The following is an 18,807-nucleotide window of genomic DNA, read 5'->3' on the forward strand; positions in this document are numbered from 1 at the left end:
CACAAAAGTCGGCCCAATATTGTCTGCTAACGCTCAGGTCTAGTAATAATAATGTTTTCGCACATGGGTATATCAATTAACTCATTAAAAAGCAAATTAAATTCCATTTGTTGTTGTTGAATCTATATTAGTCGCATTTCTTTTCGATTGAAGAACGATGTGTGTTAATCATCGCATAATTTAAATTATAATAAATTAAAATAAAATTTTTTTTTAGGTAACCATTTTTTATCTTATTTAAATTCATCTATTAAAAATGGGATTATCTCAAGCAGAAAAAGAAACTGTATTAGGACTTGGTCACTACAATGGTGAAAATAGTATGTTGACTGATACTCATATAACGGAATTTAATAGAATTTTACAATCTCAGAGTAATTTTTCTATGCAATCAACACTATTTCTTCAATTACCATTTCTTATAAATCCAGTACCACTTGATCAAGAGTATATACAAATATTATTCTCCGGAAATAACAACCATGGACACTGGATATGTATTTATTACAATAATTACATTATTCATGTATATGATAGTTTAAATCAACATTCATTAAATGATGATCATATAAAATATATACGTAAATTATTCCCTTATTCACAGAATATAGAGATTGTTTTTGAAAATGTACAATTTCAAATTAATTCTTACGATTGTGGAGTCTACGCAATTGCCTTTGTGATTTCAATAATTTTTAATTTATGTCCTTGCACTTTGAATTTCTCTAGAACAGAAATGAGGAAACATTTATTAAAAATTTTTAATGATTCATCATTAAGTATGTTTCCATTATTAAACAGTCCTAATACACAATATAGTAATTCTTCAAATCGTCAACTTAGCCATAGTCAATTTCTTCAGTTAAATCCTTTGGATAATTTTTATACAGTAATGAACTTTCAAAAACATGAAAATAAATTAAATAATTCTAACATTGAAACAATCATTATTGATGATGTAACATCAGTACAAGACATCAAATCATCATCTGATACCATTTTTAAATCATCTCACAATAAAAATTATCCCACTGAGATAGCAGTTTCAATGGAAGATATTAAAACATCCTATCACTCATCACCTTCTGATATCCAATCATCATCTTCTATCACTTTTGAATCATATCAGTATGAAAAATATCCTATGGAGATGGAAATTACGGTAGAAGACATTAAAAAATCATATCATTCATCATCATCATCTGATATTTCAATAGCAAACCACTATACAAAATATCCTAAGATGGAGATATCGACTAAAGATGATAAAAATTCAAATACTACTATTTTAAATTGTCCAATGGATTCAACAACAGAATATTATGAACAATTTAAACCGTGTAAAAAAAACAGAAAATTAAACCAGAAAGAAATTGATTATAAAAGACGTAAAGTACAAGATGAGAAAAAAAAAGTAATTTATACAGATCAAAGTAAAGTCAAAGAAAATGTTCAATTATCAATAAAAAATAAATTACAATGTCAAGAAAAGAAAACTTTACAAAATGAAAGAAGAAGACAAAAATATGGAACTCGAAGTGACGAGAAAAAAAAAAAAGATTCAGAGAAACGTAAATTGCAATATATAAAACAAAAACAAAACAAACTTAATAAAAAAGCAAAAGTAAACCAGGAAATTAATGACATTTTTGTAATAAATGGAGACATAAAAAATAAAATTGAACATGCTGCAGCAATAGCAAATATTCCTATAGATGAAAACTTAATATCTGAAAATTTCATTGGAAATATGGATATTGTTTGTAATTTTTGTAAGGCAAAACATTTTAAATTTGAATTAAAAAAAGATAATACTTTTACAAGTTGTTGTCACAAAGAAAAAGTTAAACTAATCGATGATCCACCTTATCCATCAGAATTACAAGAATTAGCAACTGGAAATTCACAAATAAGCAAACATTTTAAACAATGTATAAGACAATATAATAATTCATTGGCATTTGCTAGCTTTGGTGCCACATATAATAAATTACATACTAAAGGCCCACCAGTTGTTCGCATTTGTGGCCAGGTTTACCATAATACATATGCATTACACCCTAATGAACATGAATCAAGAAAGTATGGACAACTTTATATTTTAGATAATGAATTGGCAACCCAAAATAGAAAGAATAGTAACATTAAATGCAAAAATGAAATATTAATGCAATTAGATAAATTGATAAGAGAAAAGAATATTTATGCAAAATCATATAGAATGATGCATGAAGTGGAAAAAAAAGAATACCAGCATTCATTAAAACATAACATTGAACCTAGGGAAATAAAAATGATTTTAAAAAGAAATAATTATAATAATAAAAGATACGATTTGCCAAATTCAAATGAAGTAGCTATCGTTTTTGTAGATAATGATGGAGAACCACCTGTAGAAAGAGATTTTTGTATTTATTCTAAAAATGAAAAACCAATTCATATTCCTTCTATTAGTAAACATGTAGATCCCATGACATATCCCTTAATTTACCCCTCAGGAGGATATGGTTGGATGCCTAAATTGTACTGTGTAAACAGTAAAAATTGCATTACAGCGTTACAATTTTATTCGCACAAATTGAATGTAAGAAGTGATTTTAGTCCATTTTTAAATTTAGGGAAATTAACCCAACAATATATTGTTGATGCATGGATTAAAGTGGAGAGTTCAAGATTATTCTACATTAAAAAACAACAAAATAATTTAAGAACTGAATTATACAGTGGATTAATGGATTATTTACATAATAAAAAATCTGAACAGGAAAATTTGAAAATTGGAAAAATGTTTATTCTTCCCTCAAGCTTTATTGGAAGTCCGCGAGCTCTACAACAAAATTTCGTTGATGCTATGTCTTTAGTTCAAAAATATGGTAAACCAGATTTATTTATAACTATGACTTGTAACGCTAATTGGGAGGAAATTACTAATAATATTGGGAAAAATGAAGATGTAATTAATCGTCCAGATATAGTTGTAAGAGTATTTAATCAAAAAGTTAAAGAATTTAAAGAAGAAATAGTAAAAAAAGAAATCTTTGGAAAATGCATTGCTTACACATATGTAATAGAGTTTCAAAAGAGAGGTTTACCACATATGCATTTTCTATTATTTTTAGATGAAAATAATAAAATTCGAACATCAGAACAAGTCGATGAATTTATTTCTGCTGAAATACCAGATGAAAAAAATAATCCACGTTTATTTAAAATAGTTAAACAATTCATGATTCATGGTCCATGTGGGGAACAAAATATAAATTCACCTTGTATGGATGAATCTACTAATAAATGCTCGAAAAAGTTTCCTAAAAATTTTAATGAATGTACAGAATTTAATACTACTGGATATCCTTTTTATAGAAGAAGAAATAATGGAAGAAAAATTGTATTCTCAAATAGAAGAATTGCTGACAACAGATTTGTAGTACCCTATAATCCATATTTACTTTTAAAATTTAATTGCCATATAAATGTTGAAGTATGTTCGACAGTACTTGCAATAAAATACTTATTTAAATATTGTTATAAAGGTCATGATTGTGCTTTAATTGAAATGAAAAGTGAAAACAACAATGTAATAGAAGAAAAGAATGATGTAAATCAAAACATCAATACATCACAGATTGAAATAAAATACGATGAAATTCAACAATATGTAAATACGAGATATGTTTGCCCTCCTGAAGCCATGTATCGAATATTTGAATTCACTCTAAGTGAAATGTCGCATGTTATTTATAGGTTAGCTGTTCACAATGAAAATCAACAAAATGTTTACTTTAAAGAAGGTTCAGAACAAGAGGTAATGAATAAAAATGTTAATACAACATTAACAGCCTGGTTTGAATTAAATAAAATAGATCCAGAAGCAAGAAAATTGTTATATACTGAAATTCCTCAAAAATATGTTTTTGATAAAACCAAAAAAATGTGGACTAAAAGGAAAACGATTTATAAAACAGTAATAAGTAGATTGTACTTGGTTAACCCACGTGAACGTGAAAAATATTTTTTAAGATTATTGCTATTACATGTAAACGGTGCAACATCATTTGAAGATTTAAGAACATATAATAATGTTATATTTTCCACTTTTCTTGAAGCTGCAAAACAAAGACAACTAGTTTCAATGGATAATGAATGGGATAAATGTTTAAATGAAGTTTGTCACACAACATTTCCAAAAGCAACATGTGAACTTTTCGCTTATATATGTGTCTATCATACACCTATTAATGCTCAAGAATTATATGATAAATATAAAAAACACTTTTACCACCCAAAATTGGAGTCTGAAGTAGGTGAAATGTGGGCTTTAAATTTAATTAATAATATTCTTATAAAGAATGGTTTATCATTAGATGATTTTAATTTACCATCACTTGATAATTTCTCACATATTAAACATAGAATACTAAGATGCGACTATGAATTTATAAATGATGAAGAAATAAATAAAGAAGATGTTAAAAAAATACAAACATTAACAAAAAATCAAAAACAAATATTTGATATTATTATAAATGCAGTTTACAATAGAGTAAACCAAAAATGTTATTTTATTCGTGGATCAGGTGGCACGGGAAAAAGTTTTTTACTTAATGCATTAATAGAATTTTTTAATGAAAACAATATAACAGTATTACCAATTGCATGGACAGGAATAGCAGCAAATTTATTAATAAACGGAAAAACTGTTCATACAACATTTAAATTACCATTAACAATCACAGAAAATACAACTGGTAATATAAATCCCAATTCTATTGAAGGAAATAAAATAAAATCCTGTCAAGTAATTATCTGGGATGAAATAACAATGACTTCCAAACTTGCATTTGAAGCAGTAGATAGGTTGCTAAGAGATATAACAGGACTTGATGAAATATTTGGAAATAAAATTATAATTACTTCTGGAGATTTTAGACAAACTTTACCAATTGTTAGACACGGAAATAGATCAATAACAGTAAACAATTGTGTTAAAAGAAGTATATTATGGTTAGAATTCGAATGTTTGACATTAACACAAAATATCCGTGTATCAAACAATGATAACGATTTTAAAAATTGGCTTATAAATGTAGGAAATGGAATATTCTCGAATTCATATGAAAGAGAAAACGAAGTAATACGAATTCCAAATGAAATAATTTCTAACGGAAATATTATCGAAGAAATTTTCGGAAATCAAATAAATATCGACGATGAAAATATTTATGGAAAAGTCATTTTAGCACCGAAAAATACAGATGTATTTGAATTAAATAAACAAATTCTAGAAAAAGTGAATGGTGAATCAAGAGATTATTTGAGTATAGATTCTTCCACAGAAGAAAATAACATGAATGCCATAATACCCACAGAATTTCTAAATTCATTAACTCCAAACGGACTTCCGCCACATATATTAACAGTAAAAATAGGATCAATTGTAATTCTTTTAAGAAATATAAATATAGATGGAGGTCTCTGCAATGGAACAAGACTACGAATTACAAAATTGAATAATTTCTCTATATACGGAAAAATATTAACTGGAACCAAAGCAGGAAAAACTGTAATCTTACCACGAATAAGTTTATCTCCTTCAAATGAAGAAATACCATTTAATATGTCTAGGAAACAATTTCCAATCAGACTCGGATTTGCATTAACCATAAATAAATCTCAAGGACAATCTTTTAAAAATGTAGGTATTTATTTACCAACACCTGTCTTCAGTCATGGACAACTTTATGTTGCAGTATCAAGAGTAACTTCTAAAGAAAATTTAAAAATACTACTAAGTAAAAATTTTTCTATAAAATTAAAAAATAGTAAAAAGAAGAATGAAGCAGAAAAAATGTATACAAAAAATATCGTCTACACAGAAATCTTATAGTAATTTACCTATATTAACAATATAGTAGTCTTGAATATAAAGAACTATAAAAGCTGCACAAACACGTTTTAATAATTTCGGAAGTTATAAATTTTTTAAAAAATTTACAGTTATCAGATAAAAATTTTTAAACTTTTTTTTATTCTACTTAAAACAATATATTATAGTTACCAGCAAAAAAAATGTAAATAGTAATATTAATATATATTACCATTAATAGTAAAATTAGATTTAAAATAAATGAAAATTATTAAAAGTAAAAAAACAGAAGCGCCATTGTTGGCAGCGCTGGAAAAATATAAAGAAAAAATTAAATTAATATTTCTGATATTCAAAATACAGCAGCGCCTTGGCTGGCAGCGCTGTAATAATGCCTCCTTTTGGCTATTGAAAAAAAATATTAAAGTTGAGTTATAATTTTTATACATTAGTTTATTTAAAGAAGTAAAAATTTATTAAATTTAAAAAACAGCAGCGCCTTTGTTGGAAGCGTTGGAACTATATGTATAAAGAAAAAATTAAAATAATATTTCTGATATTTAAAATATTGTAGCGCCTTTGCTGGCAGCGCTGTACTAATGCCTCTATCTGGCTATTGAAAAAAATATTTAAGTTGAATTTTAATTTTTATACATTAGTTTATTTAAAATAAATAAAAATTCACGAAATTTAAAAAACAGCTGCGCCTTTGCTGGCAGCGCTGTTATGGTGACTCCCTAAGGTTATTCAAAAAAATATTTAAGTTGGCTCGTATTTTTTTATATTTTATTATTTAAAATAACATAAAGATTTTACCAGACCTCTTAAGTACTAAATTGAAAACCAAGTCCCTATCCAAAACGTCCACGACGTGGGAGTTGGAAACGTAAATTAATAATTAATGAATTAATTATCAATTACGGCTAACTTTGGAGGGTGAAATAAAATTGTATTACATTTAAAATTATTAATGCATAATTAATTACAGAGTACTTACTTATTAATGTATAAAAGTGATGACAGCTTCCACACAGCACCGATAATTCCCTAAAGCTTTACAGAATGGTCTTAGGTTACCTTGGAAAAGTTCCATTTTCAAGTTCAGAAAAGATTGTTTATATCTTAAAATGTCCGCATGTGAGGAAATGTTTAAGGCCAAACTAGACTGAATTTGTAAATTACAATTTCGTTGAAAGTTCAAAATGAAAATAGACATAAAATATGAACTACTTTTACAGAGGAAACAAATAAATTAAAAAGAAGTTATAATGCAATTCGCATGGGATATCAAGTACCTCGAATATCGCAAAATCTAAATTCTTAGATATCAAAAATATATATTTAATTTTAATCATCCATAAATAGCTAAAACGAAATTTGCAAATTTATTGCAAAAAACTTAAAAAAAAAAAAAAAAAAAAAAAATTCAGATTTTTTTCTAATTCATGACGTCACGAAGACGACAAAACAAACATTTTAATATAATAGAAGATTTGTGAAAAATTTTGAAATAACGATAAATAACGATATCACGAAGACGACAAAACAAACATTTTAATATAACGATAACTTTAAAAAAAATAAATATTTTTTGATGAGATTTGAAATTGGGATGCATTTTACATGTGAATTACTGAAAAATAACAAAAAGTTGCAAAATTTGCAAAAAAATATTTTTTGCAAAAAGTTGCAAAAAAAAAAAATTCAGATTTTTTTCTAATTCATATGTTTAATTTATGTTTAAATTCTAATTTTGAATCATATCTGAACAAAAATTGTTGAAAAAGAATGTGAAAAACGAAAATTCTTGGCCCAGTGACGTCACGAAGACGACAAAACAAACATTTTAATATAATAGAAGATTTGTGAAAAATTTTGAAATAACGATAACTTTAAAAAAAATAAATATTTTTTGATGAGATTTGAAATTGGGATGCATTTTACATGTGAATTACTGAAAAATAACAAAAAGTTGCAAAATTTGCAAAAAAATATTTTTTGCAAAAAGTTGCAAAAAAAAAAAATTCAGATTTTTTTCTAATTCATATGTTTAATTTATGTTTAAATTCTAATTTTGAATCATATCTGAACAAAAATTGTTGAAAAAGAATGTGAAAAACGAAAATTCTTGGCCCAGTGACGTCACGAAGACGACAAAACAAACATTTTAATATAATAGAAGAAGATTTGTGAAAAATTTTGAAATAACGATAACTTTAAAAAAAATAAATATTTTTTGATGAGATTTGAAATTGGGATGCATTTTACATGTGAATTACTGAAAAATAACAAAAAGTTGCAAAATTTGCAAAAAAATATTTTTTGCAAAAAGTTGCAAAAAAAAAAAATTCAGATTTTTTTCTAATTCATATGTTTAATTTATGTTTAAATTCTAATTTTGAATCATATCTGAACAAAAATTGTTGAAAAAGAATGTGAAAAACGAAAATTCTTGGCCCAGTGACGTCACGAAGACGACAAAACAAACATTTTAATATAATAGAAGATTTGTGAAAAATTTTGAAATAACGATAAATAACGATATCACGAAGACGACAAAACAAACATTTTAATATAACGATAACTTTAAAAAAAATAAATATTTTTTGATGAGATTTGAAATTGGGATGCATTTTACATGTGAATTACTGAAAAATAACAAAAAGTTGCAAAATTTGCAAAAAAATATTTTTTGCAAAAAGTTGCAAAAAAAAAAAATTCAGATTTTTTTCTAATTCATATGTTTAATTTATGTTTAAATTCTAATTTTGAATCATATCTGAACAAAAATTGTTGAAAAAGAATGTGAAAAACGAAAATTCTTGGCCCAGTGACGTCACGAAGACGACAAAACAAACATTTTAATATAATAGAAGATTTGTGAAAAATTTTGAAATAACGATAACTTTAAAAAAAATAAATATTTTTTGATGAGATTTGAAATTGGGATGCATTTTACATGTGAATTACTGAAAAATAACAAAAAGTTGCAAAATTTGCAAAAAAATATTTTTTGCAAAAAGTTGCAAAAAAAAAAAATTCAGATTTTTTTCTAATTCATATGTTTAATTTATGTTTAAATTCTAATTTTGAATCATATCTGAACAAAAATTGTTGAAAAAGAATGTGAAAAACGAAAATTCTTGGCCCAGTGACGTCACGAAGACGACAAAACAAACATTTTAATATAATAGAAGATTTGTGAAAAATTTTGAAATAACGATAACTTTAAAAAAAATAAATATTTTTTGATGAGATTTGAAATTGGGATGCATTTTACATGTGAATTACTGAAAAATAACAAAAAGTTGCAAAATTTGCAAAAAAATATTTTTTGCAAAAAGTTGCAAAAAAAAAAAATTCAGATTTTTTTCTAATTCATATGTTTAATTTATGTTTAAATTCTAATTTTGAATCATATCTGAACAAAAATTGTTGAAAAAGAATGTGAAAAACGAAAATTCTTGGCCCAGTGACGTCACGAAGACGACAAAACAAACATTTTAATATAATAGAAGAAGATTTGTGAAAAATTTTGAAATAACGATAACTTTAAAAAAAATAAATATTTTTTGATGAGATTTGAAATTGGGATGCATTTTACATGTGAATTACTGAAAAATAACAAAAAGTTGCAAAATTTGCAAAAAAATATTTTTTGCAAAAAGTTGCAAAAAAAAAAAATTCAGATTTTTTTCTAATTCATATGTTTAATTTATGTTTAAATTCTAATTTTGAATCATATCTGAACAAAAATTGTTGAAAAAGAATGTGAAAAACGAAAATTCTTGGCCCAGTGACGTCACGAAGACGACAAAACAAACATTTTAATATAATAGAAGATTTGTGAAAAATTTTGAAATAACGATAAATAACGATATCACGAAGACGACAAAACAAACATTTTAATATAACGATAACTTTAAAAAAAATAAATATTTTTTGATGAGATTTGAAATTGGGATGCATTTTACATGTGAATTACTGAAAAATAACAAAAAGTTGCAAAATTTGCAAAAAAATATTTTTTGCAAAAAGTTGCAAAAAAAAAAAATTCAGATTTTTTTCTAATTCATATGTTTAATTTATGTTTAAATTCTAATTTTGAATCATATCTGAACAAAAATTGTTGAAAAAGAATGTGAAAAACGAAAATTCTTGGCCCAGTGACGTCACGAAGACGACAAAACAAACATTTTAATATAATAGAAGATTTGTGAAAAATTTTGAAATAACGATAACTTTAAAAAAAATAAATATTTTTTGATGAGATTTGAAATTGGGATGCATTTTACATGTGAATTACTGAAAAATAACAAAAAGTTGCAAAATTTGCAAAAAAATATTTTTTGCAAAAAGTTGCAAAAAAAAAAAATTCAGATTTTTTTCTAATTCATATGTTTAATTTATGTTTAAATTCTAATTTTGAATCATATCTGAACAAAAATTGTTGAAAAAGAATGTGAAAAACGAAAATTCTTGGCCCAGTGACGTCACGAAGACGACAAAACAAACATTTTAATATAATAGAAGATTTGTGAAAAATTTTGAAATAACGATAACTTTAAAAAAAATAAATATTTTTTGATGAGATTTGAAATTGGGATGCATTTTACATGTGAATTACTGAAAAATAACAAAAAGTTGCAAAATTTGCAAAAAAATATTTTTTGCAAAAAGTTGCAAAAAAAAAAAATTCAGATTTTTTTCTAATTCATATGTTTAATTTATGTTTAAATTCTAATTTTGAATCATATCTGAACAAAAATTGTTGAAAAAGAATGTGAAAAACGAAAATTCTTGGCCCAGTGACGTCACGAAGACGACAAAACAAACATTTTAATATAATAGAAGATTTGTGAAAAATTTTGAAATAACGATAACTTTAAAAAAAATAAATATTTTTTGATGAGATTTGAAATTGGGATGCATTTTACATGTGAATTACTGAAAAATAACAAAAAGTTGCAAAATTTGCAAAAAAATATTTTTTGCAAAAAGTTGCAAAAAAAAAAAATTCAGATTTTTTTCTAATTCATATGTTTAATTTATGTTTAAATTCTAATTTTGAATCATATCTGAACAAAAATTGTTGAAAAAGAATGTGAAAAACGAAAATTCTTGGCCCAGTGACGTCACGAAGACGACAAAACAAACATTTTAATATAATAGAAGATTTGTGAAAAATTTTGAAATAACGATAACTTTAAAAAAAATAAATATTTTTTGATGAGATTTGAAATTGGGATGCATTTTACATGTGAATTACTGAAAAATAACAAAAAGTTGCAAAATTTGCAAAAAAATATTTTTTGCAAAAAGTTGCAAAAAAAAAAAATTCAGATTTTTTTCTAATTCATATGTTTAATTTATGTTTAAATTCTAATTTTGAATCATATCTGAACAAAAATTGTTGAAAAAGAATGTGAAAAACGAAAATTCTTGGCCCAGTGACGTCACGAAGACGACAAAACAAACATTTTAATATAATAGAAGATTTGTGAAAAATTTTGAAATAACGATAACTTTAAAAAAAATAAATATTTTTTGATGAGATTTGAAATTGGGATGCATTTTACATGTGAATTACTGAAAAATAACAAAAAGTTGCAAAATTTGCAAAAAAATATTTTTTGCAAAAAGTTGCAAAAAAAAAAAATTCAGATTTTTTTCTAATTCATATGTTTAATTTATGTTTAAATTCTAATTTTGAATCATATCTGAACAAAAATTGTTGAAAAAGAATGTGAAAAACGAAAATTCTTGGCCCAGTGACGTCACGAAGACGACAAAACAAACATTTTAATATAATAGAAGATTTGTGAAAAATTTTGAAATAACGATAAATAACGATATCACGAAGACGACAAAACAAACATTTTAATATAACGATAACTTTAAAAAAAATAAATATTTTTTGATGAGATTTGAAATTGGGATGCATTTTACATGTGAATTACTGAAAAATAACAAAAAGTTGCAAAATTTGCAAAAAAATATTTTTTGCAAAAAGTTGCAAAAAAAAAAAATTCAGATTTTTTTCTAATTCATATGTTTAATTTATGTTTAAATTCTAATTTTGAATCATATCTGAACAAAAATTGTTGAAAAAGAATGTGAAAAACGAAAATTCTTGGCCCAGTGACGTCACGAAGACGACAAAACAAACATTTTAATATAATAGAAGATTTGTGAAAAATTTTGAAATAACGATAACTTTAAAAAAAATAAATATTTTTTGATGAGATTTGAAATTGGGATGCATTTTACATGTGAATTACTGAAAAATAACAAAAAGTTGCAAAATTTGCAAAAAAATATTTTTTGCAAAAAGTTGCAAAAAAAAAAAATTCAGATTTTTTTCTAATTCATATGTTTAATTTATGTTTAAATTCTAATTTTGAATCATATCTGAACAAAAATTGTTGAAAAAGAATGTGAAAAACGAAAATTCTTGGCCCAGTGACGTCACGAAGACGACAAAACAAACATTTTAATATAATAGAAGATTTGTGAAAAATTTTGAAATAACGATAACTTTAAAAAAAATAAATATTTTTTGATGAGATTTGAAATTGGGATGCATTTTACATGTGAATTACTGAAAAATAACAAAAAGTTGCAAAATTTGCAAAAAAATATTTTTTGCAAAAAGTTGCAAAAAAAAAAAATTCAGATTTTTTTCTAATTCATATGTTTAATTTATGTTTAAATTCTAATTTTGAATCATATCTGAACAAAAATTGTTGAAAAAGAATGTGAAAAACGAAAATTCTTGGCCCAGTGACGTCACGAAGACGACAAAACAAACATTTTAATATAATAGAAGATTTGTGAAAAATTTTGAAATAACGATAACTTTAAAAAAAATAAATATTTTTTGATGAGATTTGAAATTGGGATGCATTTTACATGTGAATTACTGAAAAATAACAAAAAGTTGCAAAATTTGCAAAAAAATATTTTTTGCAAAAAGTTGCAAAAAAAAAAAATTCAGATTTTTTTCTAATTCATATGTTTAATTTATGTTTAAATTCTAATTTTGAATCATATCTGAACAAAAATTGTTGAAAAAGAATGTGAAAAACGAAAATTCTTGGCCCAGTGACGTCACGAAGACGACAAAACAAACATTTTAATATAATAGAAGATTTGTGAAAAATTTTGAAATAACGATAACTTTAAAAAAAATAAATATTTTTTGATGAGATTTGAAATTGGGATGCATTTTACATGTGAATTACTGAAAAATAACAAAAAGTTGCAAAATTTGCAAAAAAATATTTTTTGCAAAAAGTTGCAAAAAAAAAAATTCAGATTTTTTTCTAATTCATATGTTTAATTTATGTTTAAATTCTAATTTTGAATCATATCTGAACAAAAATTGTTGAAAAAGAATGTGAAAAACGAAAATTCTTGGCCCAGTGACGTCACGAAGACGACAAAACAAACATTTTAATATAATAGAAGATTTGTGAAAAATTTTGAAATAACGATAACTTTAAAAAAAATAAATATTTTTTGATGAGATTTGAAATTGGGATGCATTTTACATGTGAATTACTGAAAAATAACAAAAAGTTGCAAAATTTGCAAAAAAATATTTTTTGCAAAAAGTTGCAAAAAAAAAAAATTCAGATTTTTTTCTAATTCATATGTTTAATTTATGTTTAAATTCTAATTTTGAATCATATCTGAACAAAAATTGTTGAAAAAGAATGTGAAAAACGAAAATTCTTGGCCCAGTGACGTCACGAAGACGACAAAACAAACATTTTAATATAATAGAAGATTTGTGAAAAATTTTGAAATAACGATAACTTTAAAAAAAATAAATATTTTTTGATGAGATTTGAAATTGGGATGCATTTTACATGTGAATTACTGAAAAATAACAAAAAGTTGCAAAATTTGCAAAAAAATATTTTTTGCAAAAAGTTGCAAAAAAAAAAAATTCAGATTTTTTTCTAATTCATATGTTTAATTTATGTTTAAATTCTAATTTTGAATCATATCTGAACAAAAATTGTTGAAAAAGAATGTGAAAAACGAAAATTCTTGGCCCAGTGACGTCACGAAGACGACAAAACAAACATTTTAATATAATAGAAGATTTGTGAAAAATTTTGAAATAACGATAACTTTAAAAAAAATAAATATTTTTTGATGAGATTTGAAATTGGGATGCATTTTACATGTGAATTACTGAAAAATAACAAAAAGTTGCAAAATTTGCAAAAAAATATTTTTTGCAAAAAGTTGCAAAAAAAAAAAATTCAGATTTTTTTCTAATTCATATGTTTAATTTATGTTTAAATTCTAATTTTGAATCATATCTGAACAAAAATTGTTGAAAAAGAATGTGAAAAACGAAAATTCTTGGCCCAGTGACGTCACGAAGACGACAAAACAAACATTTTAATATAATAGAAGAAGATTTGTGAAAAATTTTGAAATAACGATAACTTTAAAAAAAATAAATATTTTTTGATGAGATTTGAAATTGGGATGCATTTTACATGTGAATTACTGAAAAATAACAAAAAGTTGCAAAATTTGCAAAAAAATATTTTTTGCAAAAAGTTGCAAAAAAAAAAAATTCAGATTTTTTTCTAATTCATATGTTTAATTTATGTTTAAATTCTAATTTTGAATCATATCTGAACAAAAATTGTTGAAAAAGAATGTGAAAAACGAAAATTCTTGGCCCAGTGACGTCACGAAGACGACAAAACAAACATTTTAATATAATAGAAGATTTGTGAAAAATTTTGAAATAACGATAAATAACGATATCACGAAGACGACAAAACAAACATTTTAATATAACGATAACTTTAAAAAAAATAAATATTTTTTGATGAGATTTGAAATTGGGATGCATTTTACATGTGAATTACTGAAAAATAACAAAAAGTTGCAAAATTTGCAAAAAAATATTTTTTGCAAAAAGTTGCAAAAAAAAAAAATTCAGATTTTTTTCTAATTCATATGTTTAATTTATGTTTAAATTCTAATTTTGAATCATATCTGAACAAAAATTGTTGAAAAAGAATGTGAAAAACGAAAATTCTTGGCCCAGTGACGTCACGAAGACGACAAAACAAACATTTTAATATAATAGAAGATTTGTGAAAAATTTTGAAATAACGATAACTTTAAAAAAAATAAATATTTTTTGATGAGATTTGAAATTGGGATGCATTTTACATGTGAATTACTGAAAAATAACAAAAAGTTGCAAAATTTGCAAAAAAATATTTTTTGCAAAAAGTTGCAAAAAAAAAAAATTCAGATTTTTTTCTAATTCATATGTTTAATTTATGTTTAAATTCTAATTTTGAATCATATCTGAACAAAAATTGTTGAAAAAGAATGTGAAAAACGAAAATTCTTGGCCCAGTGACGTCACGAAGACGACAAAACAAACATTTTAATATAATAGAAGATTTGTGAAAAATTTTGAAATAACGATAACTTTAAAAAAAATAAATATTTTTTGATGAGATTTGAAATTGGGATGCATTTTACATGTGAATTACTGAAAAATAACAAAAAGTTGCAAAATTTGCAAAAAAATATTTTTTGCAAAAAGTTGCAAAAAAAAAAAATTCAGATTTTTTTCTAATTCATATGTTTAATTTATGTTTAAATTCTAATTTTGAATCATATCTGAACAAAAATTGTTGAAAAAGAATGTGAAAAACGAAAATTCTTGGCCCAGTGACGTCACGAAGACGACAAAACAAACATTTTAATATAATAGAAGATTTGTGAAAAATTTTGAAATAACGATAACTTTAAAAAAAATAAATATTTTTTGATGAGATTTGAAATTGGGATGCATTTTACATGTGAATTACTGAAAAATAACAAAAAGTTGCAAAATTTGCAAAAAAATATTTTTTGCAAAAAGTTGCAAAAAAAAAAAATTCAGATTTTTTTCTAATTCATATGTTTAATTTATGTTTAAATTCTAATTTTGAATCATATCTGAACAAAAATTGTTGAAAAAGAATGTGAAAAACGAAAATTCTTGGCCCAGTGACGTCACGAAGACGACAAAACAAACATTTTAATATAATAGAAGATTTGTGAAAAATTTTGAAATAACGATAACTTTAAAAAAAATAAATATTTTTTGATGAGATTTGAAATTGGGATGCATTTTACATGTGAATTACTGAAAAATAACAAAAAGTTGCAAAATTTGCAAAAAAATATTTTTTGCAAAAAGTTGCAAAAAAAAAAAATTCAGATTTTTTTCTAATTCATATGTTTAATTTATGTTTAAATTCTAATTTTGAATCATATCTGAACAAAAATTGTTGAAAAAGAATGTGAAAAACGAAAATTCTTGGCCCAGTGACGTCACGAAGACGACAAAACAAACATTTTAATATAATAGAAGATTTGTGAAAAATTTTGAAATAACGATAACTTTAAAAAAAATAAATATTTTTTGATGAGATTTGAAATTGGGATGCATTTTACATGTGAATTACTGAAAAATAACAAAAAGTTGCAAAATTTGCAAAAAAATATTTTTTGCAAAAAGTTGCAAAAAAAAAAAATTCAGATTTTTTTCTAATTCATATGTTTAATTTATGTTTAAATTCTAATTTTGAATCATATCTGAACAAAAATTGTTGAAAAAGAATGTGAAAAACGAAAATTCTTGGCCCAGTGACGTCACGAAGACGACAAAACAAACATTTTAATATAATAGAAGATTTGTGAAAAATTTTGAAATAACGATAAATAACGATATCACGAAGACGACAAAACAAACATTTTAATATAACGATAACTTTAAAAAAAATAAATATTTTTTGATGAGATTTGAAATTGGGATGCATTTTACATGTGAATTACTGAAAAATAACAAAAAGTTGCAAAATTTGCAAAAAAATATTTTTTGCAAAAAGTTGCAAAAAAAAAAAATTCAGATTTTTTTCTAATTCATATGTTTAATTTATGTTTAAATTCTAATTTTGAATCATATCTGAACAAAAATTGTTGAAAAAGAATGTGAAAAACGAAAATTCTTGGCCCAGTGACGTCACGAAGACGACAAAACAAACATTTTAATATAATAGAAGATTTGTGAAAAATTTTGAAATAACGATAACTTTAAAAAAAATAAATATTTTTTGATGAGATTTGAAATTGGGATGCATTTTACATGTGAATTACTGAAAAATAACAAAAAGTTGCAAAATTTGCAAAAAAATATTTTTTGCAAAAAGTTGCAAAAAAAAAAAATTCAGATTTTTTTCTAATTCATATGTTTAATTTATGTTTAAATTCTAATTTTGAATCATATCTGAACAAAAATTGTTGAAAAAGAATGTGAAAAACGAAAATTCTTGGCCCAGTGACGTCACGAAGACGACAAAACAAACATTTTAATATAATAGAAGATTTGTGAAAAATTTTGAAATAACGATAACTTTAAAAAAAATAAATATTTTTTGATGAGATTTGAAATTGGGATGCATTTTACATGTGAATTACTGAAAAATAACAAAAAGTTGCAAAATTTGCAAAAAAATATTTTTTGCAAAAAGTTGCAAAAAAAAAAAATTCAGATTTTTTTCTAATTCATATGTTTAATTTATGTTTAAATTCTAATTTTGAATCATATCTGAACAAAAATTGTTGAAAAAGAATGTGAAAAACGAAAATTCTTGGCCCAGTGACGTCACGAAGACGACAAAACAAACATTTTAATATAATAGAAGATTTGTGAAAAATTTTGAAATAACGATAACTTTAAAAAAAATAAATATTTTTTGATGAGATTTGAAATTGGGATGCATTTTACATGTGAATTACTGAAAAATAACAAAAAGTTGCAAAATTTGCAAAAAAATATTTTTTGCAAAAAGTTGCAAAAAAAAAAAATTCAGATTTTTTTCTAATTCATATGTTTAATTTATGTTTAAATTCTAATTTTGAATCATATCTGAACAAAAATTGTTGAAAAAGAATGTGAAAAACGAAAATTCTTGGCCCAGTGACGTCACGAAGACGACAAAACAAACATTTTAATATAATAGAAGATTTGTGAAAAATTTTGAAATAACGATAACTTTAAAAAAAATAAATATTTTTTGATGAGATTTGAAATTGGGATGCATTTTACATGTGAATTACTGAAAAATAACAAAAAGTTGCAAAATTTGCAAAAAAATATTTTTTGCAAAAAGTTGCAAAAAAAAAAAATTCAGATTTTTTTCTAATTCATATGTTTAATTTATGTTTAAATTCTAATTTTGAATCATATCTGAACAAAAATTGTTGAAAAAGAATGTGAAAAACGAAAATTCTTGGCCCAGTGACGTCACGAAGACGACAAAACAAACATTTTAATATAATAGAAGATTTGTGAAAAATTTTGAAATAACGATAACTTTAAAAAAAATAAATATTTTTTGATGAGATTTGAAATTGGGATGCATTTTACATGTGAATTACTGAAAAATAACAAAAAGTTGCAAAATTTGCAAAAAAATATTTTTTGCAAAAAGTTGCAAAAAAAAAAAATTCAGATTTTTTTCTAATTCATATGTTTAATTTATGTTTAAATTCTAATTTTGAATCATATCTGAACAAAAATTGTTGAAAAAGAATGTGAAAAACGAAAATTCTTGGCCCAGTGACGTCACGAAGACGACAAAACAAACATTTTAATATAATAGAAGAAGATTTGTGAAAAATTTTGAAATAACGATAACTTTAAAAAAAATAAATATTTTTTGATGAGATTTGAAATTGGGATGCATTTTACATGTGAATTACTGAAAAATAACAAAAAGTTGCAAAATTTGCAAAAAAATATTTTTTGCAAAAAGTTGCAAAAAAAAAAAATTCAGATTTTTTTCTAATTCATATGTTTAATTTATGTTTAAATTCTAATTTTGAATCATATCTGAACA

General features: G+C 23.8%; 1 protein-coding gene across 2 annotated transcripts in view; it reads left to right on the forward strand.

Annotated features, from left to right (window-relative positions):
- The window catches only part of LOC127286100 (uncharacterized), a 51,108-nt gene that overhangs the window by 14,472 nt on the left and 17,829 nt on the right, over window positions 1–18,807 (forward strand). The gene's annotated exons all lie outside the window — the stretch shown is intronic.

The sequence above is a fragment of the Leptopilina boulardi genome, unplaced genomic scaffold, assembly GCF_019393585.1.
Source record: "Leptopilina boulardi isolate dan_hultmark-lab unplaced genomic scaffold, ZJU_Lbou_2.1 LbouV2_347, whole genome shotgun sequence".
Lineage (NCBI taxonomy): Eukaryota > Metazoa > Arthropoda > Insecta > Hymenoptera > Figitidae > Leptopilina > Leptopilina boulardi.